The sequence below is a fragment of the Sus scrofa genome, chromosome 2 (assembly GCF_054392235.1).
Source record: "Sus scrofa isolate SSC_HxYL_T2T_F1_AM1 chromosome 2, Sscrofa_HxYL_maternal_Yorkshire_Landrace_v2.0, whole genome shotgun sequence".
NCBI lineage: Eukaryota > Metazoa > Chordata > Mammalia > Artiodactyla > Suidae > Sus > Sus scrofa.
Window position 1 is genome coordinate 68206585 of NC_139384.1, and position 13429 is coordinate 68220013.

A 13429-nucleotide genomic window follows, 5' to 3' on the forward strand; every position below is an offset into this window, starting at 1 on the left:
CTCCTGACCGACCTGACACCACCCTTGGTCCTCGGGGCCACAGGCCCACAAGGCCTGTCAAGCTGCCCTGGGACGCGGGCGCTGTGCTTGAGGGGCAGTAGCTGGGCACTCAGGGAGGGGTGGGTGTCCACTCAGGCCGGCTGGGGCGGTTGCTAGGGTCGACACTGTATACACAACAAGGCCGGCTCACGTTCCCTCACAAACAGCTCCTGGCAGCACTCCGTTCGCTGGCCGCCCACGCCGCCCCACTCTCCCACGCCAGCCCTGGCTTCCTGGGGGGCCTCGGACACCGGAGGGGGAAGTGAAGCTCAGGAACTGGCTGCTTGCCCGGCCAAGTACCTCACCCAGGTAAACAGCTGTTTCCTGAGAACTGCAGTGGAGCTGGGAGGGAAACTGACCTTGCTCCGTTCCTGCACGGGCGGTTCTCAGGCGTCTGCGGGGCCTGGCCCAGGGTCTGTCTCCAATGGCTGGAGAGGCTCACCGTGAACACCCCGCCATGTCCCTCTCTCCAGTCATATGAGATGAAATAGGCCGGTTCCCAGCCAGGAGGGCGGGGGAGGAGGGAGGGGACAGCCTGGGCACAGGATGCCTTGGACTCGAGACCCACCCCTATGCCCTTCTGGTGCCTGAGCCATGTGGCAGGAACCTGCACTGTGTCCGCCTCTCAAGTACCATGTGGCCCTAGAGGGCTAGAGCCCTCTCTGGGACTCGGTTTTCCCCTCCCTAGAATAGCTTATCCAGGAAAGTATTTGTGCAAACACCAGGCATATGATACAGGAAGTGATCGCACCACATGTGTTTGTTTGTTGTTGTTGTTGTTGTTGTTTTGTCACGCTGGTGGCACATGGGACGTTCCCAGGCTAGGGATCAGACCTGTGCCACAGCAGTGACCCGAGCCACAGCAATAACAACATCAGATCCTTAACCCATTGAGCCACCAGAGAACTCCCACACACATTTCTGTCACAGGCTAAACTGTCAGCTCTGGAAACCCTGGCATCCATCTCTCTGTACGGTTGCCATGTTCCAGGCCAGAGGGAGCCTGGACTGGGGACTGACAGCATGATCACAGCTTGTGTGCTACTGCAACCCTGGCCCTCCCAGGCTCCATCTCTGTCAGAGCCTATCTTTCCTGTGATTCCCCCACCACCACCCACTTTGCTACAGGAATGCCAGGCTTTGTGGCACAGCCTCTGGAGGGGACCAGCATGGGGCCCCAATCTTCCTTAGGCGGACCCCAGGCTCATCCTTGGTTGCATGCAGGGCTGTGGAGGAAAGAGTTAACCTGGCCCAAGGCAGTTTGACCTTTGCCCCCAACTCCTAGAAAGCTCTAGGAGAGTCTTGCCTAGTCTTTGTTTGCCTGGGGCCTTGGCTCAAACGGGGTATCTATGCCAACAGTGTGATTGAGAGTGGGGTCTCAGGCCAGTGTGTTACCAGCTCGCCCTCTGCGGGGGCTGGAGCTGGCAGTCAGCTGAATCTGCATGGTGAACCCCAGCAAAAACCCTGGACACCAAGGCTAGGAGAGCATCCCTAGGTGCTGGTCCTGGGAGAAGCAAGTACTGCCCGTGTGACTCCACGGAGAAGGGATAACCAGTGACTCTGTGTCAAGAGTTTTCAGTGACTTCTAAGTCCTTCTAGTGAACTATCGAGCTGAATGTGGTCTTAGGAACCCTCAAATTCTGCAAGGGGTGTCAAATGTGGAGGTAGTAAGTCTTAGGGTACCCCCTAACTTTGCAGGTGCTCACTGCCACCCCAGGCCTAGCCACAAAACCCCAGCAGTAGGGTCCTAGGGCCAGGAAGTGCCAGCCTGGACTCCACTCACAGACATGCTGCCTCAGAGGGACCACAAGGAGGGCAACAGAGTGACAACACTGGGCAGGGTCTTACAAGCTGCTGGACACGGAAGCTCATGCCTCCTTCTGCTGTCAAGCCATAGTCCCCCACACATCTGTCCACCCACCAGTCCTCACTCTGTGCCCCCTTGATGGCACTTCCCATCCTGCCCTGTCCCCAACCTCACCATAATAAGCATGGCATCTGAGCTAGGGCCTAATACTCAGCAGCATCTGCTGGTAGAACCAAGGAGGGTATGGACACCAGTGAGTGAATGAATGAATGAATCAATGAATCAATGAACACCACTGTTCCCACCCTCAGAAGCTGACTTTCACAAGCCAGGTGAGAGTCCCACTTGAGGCCATTCAGAAACTCTGAGGACACTGACACAACTCCCAACACCCTAAAGAGGCTTGGGCCTCCCCTTCACCTTGCTCCGTCTTCATGGGTTTTGGCAGAGGAGGGAGCAGACAGGACAGTGTAGCCTAGACAAGGCCATAATGTGCTAGATGCTAGAAGTTACCCACTGGCATAGGGGAGCTGCAGGCTATCTACACATAGGCCATAAGCAAGTTCCCTCTTGCTTATGGCCTGTGGGTAGATAGCCTGGGGTCCAAGTCCAGGCTCCCTGACAGTGACAGTGAACCCCACTTCAGATTCTGAGGGCCTGGGCTGAGGGTGGGCAGGTGCCTGAATCACCCATGTTTTTGCTGTGGTCTCCCTGCTCTCTGCCCCCCCTATTCCTTATTCCCTCCGGCCACCTGACCTCAAAGTATCCTGAGTTTGGACTTCCCACTGTGGTTCAGCAGGTTAAGAACCCAACTGGTATCCATGAGGATGCGGGTTCCATCCCTGGACTTGCTCAGTGGTTTAAGGATCCAGGGTTGCTGCAAGCTGTGGTGGAGGTCATGGATGCGGCTTGGATTTGGTGGTGTTATGACTGTGGCGTAGACCAGCGGCTATACCTCCAATTTGACCCCTAGCCTGGGAACTTCCATATGCTGCAGGTGTGGCCCTAAAAAGAAAGAAAAAAAAAAAAAATGACATGAAGTTCTTATTGTGGCACAACGGATCAACAGCATCTCTGCAGAGCCAGGATGCAGGTTAGATTCCCGCCTGGCACATTGGGCCAGCATTGCTGCAGCTGCAGCATAGGTCACAACAGTGGCTCAGAACTCCATGTGCCGAAGGGTGACTAAAAAAGAAAAAAAAAAAAAAGTGAGAAAATGACAGCAGTAAGAGTACTACTGACTGACGCAGATCCTTTTCATATGCGTCTAGGTTTGCCTAATCACATTTGTCAAAATGCCTGACTCATGACCCTCTCCACGGTCCCCATCCTGTCCCCACCAGGTGGTGAGCACCCGAGATTCACAGTCTGCTGGTCACACATGTCTGGTGCCAGCACTGCATGTGGCCACACTACACCCCTGGAAAGTCCTGTTGTATGTCTGGCCTCACTTCTCACCAGCATCCCAAAGCCCCAAATCTTTCCAAAACAGTGCAGTTTGTGCCTCTTAAACCCTCTTGCTCTCAGGGATGAACCTACCAACCAAGTGACACCACACCCTAGGGTTCAGAGGTGTCTCAGGGTTGAGGCCGATGGATGACCAGGAGCACAACAGAGCCCTGAGCCACCCTCTGCTCAGCATCTCCCCACCCCATGTTGCAGACAGCGCCCCATCACCCTGCCATGGGGCACAGAGCCCTTCTCAGGTCTCAGTTGATTTAAGCATCAAACTGGAACTTGACTCCTGCACAAACCTATGGACCAGCACATGGCTGGAACCACAGAGTGTCACAGAGGCTCCACCACATTGCAGATCAGAGCACACCAGCCCCTCTGGGAACAGTCAGAGCATCAACCCAACCACACTGGCTCTGTCAAGGGGGAGCCCAGCACAACTCTCATTGTGAAAAGCCACCTCAGGCCTTAGCCCTGGGCCCCTCATTTCCAAGCAGGGTCCCCCACCTTTGCAAAGTTCTTCTCCCCATCCCCACCCTATGCCCACTCCCCTGCAGAACGCTGTGTAAATGGGTAGCTTCTCTGGCCTCCCCTAACCACTTTGCTTGTGGGACACCGCCCCCCCCCAACAGAGAGAGTGCTGCCCAGTGCAGCATGCGTCCCCAGCCTCTGTGTCTGCATCCCTGCTGGGCACGCCCCCCTCATCTTGGCAGCATCCAAGGGGCTAGAAGGAGTGGGGACCATGAGGCCAGGGGACAAACAGGGGCCAGTGGCCTTGGAAAGACAAAACATGGCAGACACAGTCACTTTTCCGAGGCAGCCCCAAATCCTCTGGGACCCCCAGAGGTTGCAGCAACACCCCCACCTGCCAACCTCTTCTCAGGCCTCACTCTCTAGAAGGAGCCGGCCTTAGTCAGGCCCATCAGCAACCACCATGGCAACTGGCCAGTCTTGTAATGAGATGAAGGGGAGCAGCCGTGCTAAAGGCTGAGCTCTGTCCTGCAAAGCCAAGGCAGACCTGGGGGCCAAGCTGTGGAGGGCCAGGGAGGAGCTGTGAGCTCTGAGGAGACCTGTTTCCCCCTCTCACCACAAAGGCCTGCAATGTCTGGCCCTCTGCTCTCCCAACTCGGCCAGCCCAAAGCCGTGCAGCTCACACTCACGGGGTCACCTCCTCCACAGCACACTATCCAAAACCACCCGACCAAGGTCTATCTCCTATCATCAAGACTGTGAGCCCCACAAGGACCCTGGCACCATGGAGTAGCCTGGCACCCAGTGGGGACTGAGGGGCCAGACAACAGGTGAACACATGAGTGCAGAAACAACCGTGCATGTGCTCAGGATGCCAGGCAGGGATCATGTTTTGCCTGTGCCCACATGGCATTGCCCGACCCCCACCTTAGGGGAAACTGAGGCCCAAAAAAGAACAGATGGCTTCTCAAGTACACAGGCAAAGAACCACCATGAGAGGGAGGTAGAGAGCAAAAAACCCATTTCCCAAGCATGATCCTTTTGGGATCTGAGTGCTGACGGGGACCCCAGGGGATCTGCTCATTTTGGCCTGAAGCCCTGCCCGTCACAGGGCTCCCCCAGGTGGAGTCTCAGGAGGCTGTCAATGGCGGGGGGGGGGGGGGCCTTGAATGGGCCACCTTTGGGGGTTGTTCCCTGGGAGGGAGGGACCAGCACTTCATCAGGTTTTCCCAGCTGTAGAGGTCCCTGGAGGGGACCCTGGAGAGCCCCTGAAAGAATCTGATTCTGAGTCACATGGAGCTCCTGGTGTTTTTCCAGGGCCACAGAGCCCTAATGGGGTGTGTGCACCCCAGTGTGTCCAGCTGTGTCCCTCTAGGTTCCTTCCAAGCCCTGGCTCAAGTCTCAGCTTGCACACCAGACATGAGCTAAAGGAGGGGAGACAGCCTCCTGGGCTCCATTCAACATACCCCGGTGACTCTGGAAAGGACTGGAAACCCAGGGCTCTGGGGAAGACAGCTGTGCCTGCAGAGGTGCCCAACCAGGAAAGCACAGGACCACCCTTCTCTCTTAAAAATTTTTTTTTCTTTATCTAAGTAAAATTCACATAACATAAAATCAATCATCTCATTTTATTATTATTATTATTATTATTATTATTTTTGCTTTTTTCGGCTGCATCTGTGACATATGGAGGTTCCCAGGCTAGGGGCCAAATTGGAGCTACAGCTGCCGGCCTACACCACAGCCACAGCAACACCAGATGTGAGCTGCGTCTTTGACCTACACCACAGCTCATGGCAACGCCAGATCCTTAATCCACTGAGCGAGACCAGGGATCGAACCCACAACCTCATGGTTCTTAGTCAGATGTTTCCACTGCGCCACGATGGGAACTCCAAAATGAACCATTTTAAAGCGTACAATTCAGGAGCATCTAGTACATTCACAGTGTTGTGCAACCATCACCTTTAGCTAGGTCCAGAACATTCCCATCACCCCAAAAGAGGCCCAGCGCCCACTAGCAGTTGCTCCCCATTCCCCCTCACAGCCCTGGCAACCACTAATCTGCTTTCTGTCCCTATGGATTTGCCTGTTCTTTATATTTCATAGAAATGGAATCACACACTATCTGTCTGTGTCTGGCATCTTTCACTCAGCATGATGTTTTCAGAGTTTACCCCCACTGCAGCGTGTCAATGATTCATTCTTTTTTTTTTCTTTTTGGCTATACCTGCACCATGTGGAAGTTTCTAGGGCCAGGGATCAAACCCACACCACAGGAGCAACCCAAGATGCAGCAGTGGTAATACCAGATCCTTACTCTGCTGAGCCACAAGGAAACTCCTCCTTTTACCATCTGAATAGTACCCATTGTGTGGATGAACCACATTTTGCTGATCCATTCATCTACTGATGGACGTGTTTGTCCTACCTTTGGCAACTATGAACAGTGCTGGGGATGTACATGTATGATGAGTGTCTGTTTGAGTCCCTGTTTTCAAATCCCTGAGGTGTATCTCTATGAGTAGAATTGTTGGATCATATAGTAATTCTATATTTATCTATTGAGGAACTGCCAGACTGTTTTCCACAGCTCCATTCAACACACCCCTGTTTTGTTTTCACATTCCCATCAGCAGTGCACGAGGGTTCCAATTTCCCCACATCCTCAGCAACACTTGTTAGGTTTCCGAGTTCCCACTGTGGTGCAGCGGAAACAAATCCAAGTAGGAACCATGAGGTTGCAGATTCAATCCCTGGCCTGGCTCAGTGGGTTAAGGATCTGGCGTTGCCGTGAGGTGTGGTGTAGGTCACAGATATGGCTTGGATCCCGAGTTGCTGTGACTGTGGTGTAGGCCGATAGCCACAGTTCCAATTGGACCCCTAGACTGAGAATCTCCATATGCCACAGGTAAGGCCCTAAAGAGCAAAACAAACAATCAAACAACAAACAAAAACTTTTTAGTTTCTGTTGTTTCGATAGCAGCCATCCTGATGGGGGGGGTGGTATCTTATTGAGGTTCTAATTTTCATTTCCCTCATGGCTAGTGAGGCTGAACATCTTTTTATGTGCTTATTGGCCATTTGTATATCTTCTGTGGAGAAATGTCTATTCAAGTCCTTTGCCTTTTTTGGGGGGCGGTGGCAGCACGCCTGGAGCATGTGGAAGTTTCTGGGCCAGGGGTCAAACCTGAGTCATAGCAGCAACCCAAGCCACTGCAGTGACAAACCAGATCCTTAACCTGCTACACCACCAGAGAACTCTCCTCCTTTGCCTTTTTCAAGATTAGACTGTATGGCTTTGCCTTGCTGAGCTCTAAAAGTTCTTTGTATATTATGACTCTTAATCCCTTATCAGCTATTTGGTTTGCAAACATTTTCTTTCCTTTCTTTGTCTTTTCCTTTCATTTTCTTAACAGTCTTTCACGATGCACAGATGTTTTAAATGTCAATAGGGTCCAATTAATCTATTTTTCTTTGCTTGTGCTTTTAGTGTTATATCTAAACCTCCATCACCTAACCCAAGGCCAGAAAGATTTACACCTATGCTTCCTTCTAGGAATTTTATAGATTGCACTCTTACATTTTAGGTTTCTGCTACATTTGTAACTCCCTGTTGTAAACCTTGTTGCTGGCCCAGCCCCACCTCATCATGGGCCCCACGCCGACTGAGGGCTCCACAATGAGGAGAACGAGGCTGACCCCACTGAAGTGTGCCTGGTACACTGGAGTTTCTCATTACACATCTGCCAAGCACGGGAAGGAATAATGAATGAATCAGGGAATGAATGAAAGCGTCACAGACATGTGGCCAAGTGCGGATTCCAGGCTGAGTCACCCCGGCCCCCGGCCCCCCGGCCGACTGAGACACTCCCCAGCTGCCTCCTCGCTCGTTCCCAAAGTGTAAATACAGAACCAGATACACAAACACCAAGTGTGCCTCGGAATGCCTTTAATCAGGCGCTGCTGCTGCTGCCAAATCCCCAACCCCAGCTGAATCAGAGGGTCCACTGTGAGCACGTTTTGTTTCCCTCGTTGGTGGTGGTTGTTGAGCAGACATTCCGGCTGGGATGTAGGAAGGGTCCCGGGGGTCTGAGTGCAGCACAGCTGGCTCATGGGGGCCGCTCTCCCCTGCCCAGCAGCCAGGCGCCCACTCTGGGTGGGGCCTTGAAGCAGCCTGGAGAGGGGGAGACATGGTTTCCCCTCTGTTTCACAAGTGGGGAAACTGAGGCCTTGGGGGATGACAGGCTTGCCCTGAGGTCACCTGGAAATGGGAGGGGGCCTTGGTTACAATCCAGGCTCTATGCCCAGCAATCCCCAACTTACCAGTGGCCCGCAAAGCCCTCCCCAGCCTCCTGCCTCTGGGCCCTTGCCTCCACCTCACCCTTTTCTGGAACCTTCCGTGGACCTCCTGGTCATCCTCTGGCTTTCAGCTCAAACATCACATCCTTAAGAAGCCTTCCCTGACCCCTAACTTGCAAAATAACCCTCTGTATTAGCCTGGGCCACAGACCGGGCAGCTTAAACAACAGACAAGTATCTCTCACAGTTCTGGAGGCTGGAAGTCCGGGGTCAGGGTGCCGGCCCAGCCTCTGGTGAGAGCCCTCTTGCTGGCCTGCAGAAGGCTGCCTTTTCCCAGTGTCCTCACACGGCCTTTCCTCAGGGTGTGCTCAGCGAAAAGTCTCTCTCTTTTGCTCTTAGAAGGACACCTGGCCTATTGGATCAGGAACCCACCCTTACGACCTCATTTTACCTTCATCACCTCTCTGGGCCCCATCTCCACACATGGTCACATTGGAGGTTAGGGCGTCCACAGAGGAACCTGGGGGGGTGCAACTGGGTCCACAGCAGCCTCTCATGGGAAAGCAGCCGGCTTGTGTCTGTCTGATGGGCCAGCAGGCCCTGACAGCTGGGGCCCTGCTTGCCTGGCCTCCATGGGCGCCTCAGGGACCAGCTTCCGTCCCAAGGAAGCAACCACTGACAGCTGTATCTGGAATTGGGATGCCAAGAACTGCCCCATACCCTGAGTCCTCTGGGAACACCTACAAGTAGCCAGGCCCAGGCAAAGCCCAGAGAGGGACCCCAGGACTCTCCCAGCAGGAGCCCCCTGGCCTGGGAGGAGGGGCCTTCTATGGGTCTGGCCCTGGAGAGCATGAGAGGCAGTGAAGCGGGGGTGACAGGCGTGTGTGCTGTCCCAGGGCTGCTGGTGACAGAGACATGATGGTGGAAAATTATGGCTGGGGTTTTTTAGAATCAGTTGCCCAAATATAAAGTCATGAGCCTGCTCACCAGGGTCAGAGACTGGGGGCTGGGTGGGAGCAAGTGCAAGGCAGCACGACAGAGCAAGTACAGCCCAGGGTGACCCGCTCAAGCCCTGTCCTAGACTGACGAGTGTTCCTCATGCGCATGCCCACACGGGAACTCAGGGGGTAACTCTGTCTGAAAGTAGTTTGTGCACAGAGTTCCCATCATGGCTCAGTGGTTAACGAATTCGACTAGGAACCATGAAGTTGGAGGTTTGATTCCTGGCCTCGCTCAGTGGGTTAAGGATCCGGCGTTGCTGTGAGCTGTGGTGTAGGTCACAGATGCAGCTCAGATCCCCGTGTTGCTGTGGCTCTGGCATAGGCCAGTGGCTATAGCTCTGATTGGACCCCTAGCCTGGGAACCTCCATATGCTGCAGAAGCGGCTCTGGAAAAAGACCAAAAAAAAAAAAAAAAAAAAAAAGGAAAGTAGCTTGTGCAGCTGTGATGAGCTCAGGCTCTTAGGTGAGGTCATCCTGGATTTCGGGAGACCCTTAATCCAATGACTGGGGTCCTTCTGAGAACAGGCAGACAGGGAGAAGGCCATGTGAAGGTGGAGACAGAGATCAGGCAATTCAGCTACAACCAAAGAATCTCAAAGGTTATGAGCAGCCACCAGAGCCGGGAGAGAGGCCTGGGACAGACGCCCCCTCAGAGGCCCCAGAAGATCCAACTCTGCCCATACTTTGATCTTGGGCTTCTCATCTCCAGGACTATGAGGGAATACATTTTAGGTTTTTATTTTTATCTTACTTTACTTTATTTTATTTATTTTTTTATCTTTTTAGGGCCACATCCACAGCATATGGAGGTTGCCAGGCTAGGGGTGGAAACGGAGCTGTAGCAGCCAGCCTATGCCACAGCCACAGCAACGCAGGATCCGAGCCGCATCTGCGGCCTACACCACAGCTCACGGCAACGCCAGATCCTTAACCTACTAAGCAAGGGCAGGGATGGAACTCGCAACCTCATGGTTCCTAGCTGGATTTGTTAACCACTGAGCCACGACAGCAACTCCATAAATTTGTTTTCTATGTCTGTGAATCTATTTCTGTTTCGTAAGTTCACCTGCATCATTTTTTTAGATTCTACATATAAATGATATCATATATTAGTTGACTTCCTCTGACTTAGTTTGATATCTCTAGGTTCATCCATGTTGCTGCAGACGGCATTATTTTATTCTTTTCTATGGCTGAGTAATATTCAATTGTATATATAGATGATATCTTTTTCTTTCTTTTAGGCTGCATCCACAGCATGCAGAAGTTCCTGGGCCAGGGATCGAACCCGATTCACAGCAGTGACGATGGCAGATCCTTAACCCACTGAGCCACCAGGGAACTTCTAGACGTCTTCTTACCCAACCATCTGTCAGTGGGCACTTGGGATGCATCCATGTCTTGGCTATAGTAAACAGTGCTGTTATGAACACCAGAGTGCATGTATCTTTTCAAATAAGAGTTTTCATCTTTTCCAAATATATGCCCAGGAGAGGGGATATGTGGGAGAGGGGGTTGGAGGCAGTATGAGGCTTACATTTAAGCCTCCCAGTTTAAGGTATTTTGCTACAACAGCCCCAGGAAACTAACTGCCATAGAGCAGAGTCCACAGGGGTCCAGAGAGAAGGCAAAGCTACTCAGAACCAAGCTTGGGGGAGGCAGAGACCTTGAGATTGGATGGCCGGGGAAGGCCAATGATGGGAACCCTCAAATCGATGTTCTAGGGTGAGAATGAGCTAGTAACGGTTCAAGCAGAAGCAACAGCAGGGAAGAAGTGGAAGCCCAGGAAGAGAGGGAGGAAGGACAGGGCTAGGCTGGCTCAGATGGCCAGTCACTGCAGAGCAGCAGGGAAGGCAACACAGATGTCCATACCAGGACAGCACAGGGAGGCAGTCACCTGGCTAGAGACCCAGGGGCTGGTGACATCATAGTGGACCCACAAGGTGGAGAGTCCTGGTGCACTGGGAGCCACAGAGGGGCCCGTCCCTAAGATATGCTCCCCACTCTGAAGGTCCTCAAAGCACCCCTCCCAGAACCTATGCCAAGTCTACCCCAGGATCCTAGGGGCTAAACTAGGGATGGAACAGGGATGTGGGGTCTTCCCAGGACCAGTCCTGGCTGCACACCTCTCTCTGGCCTGTATCTGGGCACCGCATCCCAGGAGGCTGGGGCCCAGATACAGGAGCCAATGAGCAAAGGCCTTGGCAGTGTGACTGCCTCCAACCCCCTCTACTACATAGACTGCAGCACCACAGCCTGTCACCGTCAGGTTTATGGGGGGCTGTGTACAGCAGGCCAGGAGAGCCTAGTGTTTGCTCACCCACTCCTGCCCTACACAAGCGCTGACAGGTCCAGGAGAGGCACGAGGAGCCCCAAGTGGGAAGCAGAGGAGCCATGTTCTGCAGGTCCATACAGAGCCCAGAGGCAAAGCCCAGGTGCCAGCAGGGCCACCTGGAGATGCTGCTCCCCTGGTTCCACAGCTTGGTGTCCACAAGAAAGGAAGCCACTGATGCAGGATGGCCAACCCCAATCCCATCTGCCTGAGCACCAAGTCCCCCCATGGTGGGGCCAAGTATCCCCCCAAGGCAGGCTGCCAAGCCCAGCACACAGTGAGGCCCAGTCCAAATGACCAAGGATATTCACTTTCACCTGTGACCTCAGGAAGTTCTCCCAGCCTCCACAGGTCTACTCAGTCCGGGCCAGCAAGAGAATCTGGGGGATGCCTCAAGGCCAGAGAGGCTTCCAAGAGTGAGACAAACAGAATGGAGTGAACTCTGAAAGCAGATCAGATTTGAAGTAGTTACTTGGAGCTGCCTGTTTCTATTAGGACTGTGTTCTAATATGACTTGATTTCTGGAGCTGGTAAGATCTAGATCTCTGATATTTTTAAGCCCAAACCCCTTGGACACTGCAGCTCTTTCCCAGTTTCGCTCATCCACGATTCATTCTGTGAAGCTAATTAAGCTGAAGAAACCTGGGAATAAAGTTTGGAACAAGGTTAATAATGGTCCTTGCCTAGTAACAAAAAAAAAAAAAAAAAAAAAAAAGAAGAAGAAGAAGAAGAAGAAGAAGGGAATGGGGGGCAGGACAGTGCACCTGACCCCTGGTGGCCTCACTGGGTGGCCAGGCACGGTGGGAGGGGATGCTTCTGCAGGCCCCCAAAGCCCCTCTATATCCACCCCCAACTCTTGGGCACTATGTAAGTTTCCTGGGGCTGCCGTAACAGATGACCACAAACTGGGTGACTTAAAAAACAGGAATTTATTCCTTCACCATCCTAGAGGCCAGAAGTCTGAAATCAAGGTCTGAGCGGGAGCAGACCCTTCTGGAGACTCTGAGGGAGAATATATCCCAGGCCTCTCTCCAGGCTCCTCGTGGCTTTAGGCTGGGGTTCCTGGGCTTATAGTTCTGTCCCCATCTCTGCCTCTATCTTCACACGGCCTTCACCTTGTGTGACTCTGTTTTTGTCTTCAGTCACTGGATTTAGGGCCCACCCTATTCCAAGACGACTTCATGTTGACTGCAAAGATCCTATTTCCAAATAAGGTCCCATTCACAGGTTCTGGTTAAATGTGAATGGGGACTGGGGCGGGGGTGAGGGGGGGATGATGGCACACTCTTCAACCCATCACAGTCACTATATCCTGTGTCACCTCAAGTCCTACACTAAGAACCATGCCACACATGAAAAAAATGCCATTTGCAGCAACATGGATGGAACTAGAGACTCTCATACTAAGTAAAGTAAGTCAGGCAGAGAAAAACAAGTATCATGATATCACTTACATGTGGAATCCAAAAAAAAAAAAAAAAAAGATACAAATGAACTTATTTACAAAACAGAAACAGATTCACAGACTCTGAAAACAATGTACCCTCACAAAAGGGAAAAGGTTGGGGGGAGGGAGGGATTGGGAGTTTGGGAATGGCATGTGCACACTATTGTGTATGGAATGGATGGTCAACCGCGACCTGCTGTACAGCACAGGGAACTCCACCTGATATTCTGTCATAACCTATATAAGAAAAGAACCTGATAAAGCATGGTTGTTTGTACATGCAGAACAGAGTCATTACGCCACACAGCAGAAATGATCACAATGTTGTAAATCAACAGTACTTTTAAAAATGGAAAGAAAAAAAAATCCCACAGTGGCAACACCTCAAAGCTCAAGCCCCAACCCTGCTCCTGCAGCCCTGGGCCCCCAGGGCAGTGCTCCCCCCTTCATTTCCTCTGCTGTCACCCAGGGGCTGAGGGGTGAAGCCAGGCCAGGATGTGGACCCGCCCAGCACACATCAGCCACAGAGGAAATGACCCAGACCCTGAGAGGCAGGTGGCCGGCAGTGTCTGCAA

General features: G+C 52.7%; 1 protein-coding gene across 25 annotated transcripts in view; it reads right to left on the reverse strand.

The window, feature by feature from the left end:
- Window positions 1–13429, reverse strand: part of CRTC1 (CREB regulated transcription coactivator 1) — an 87982-nt gene that overhangs the window by 34329 nt on the left and 40224 nt on the right. The window lies entirely within an intron of this gene.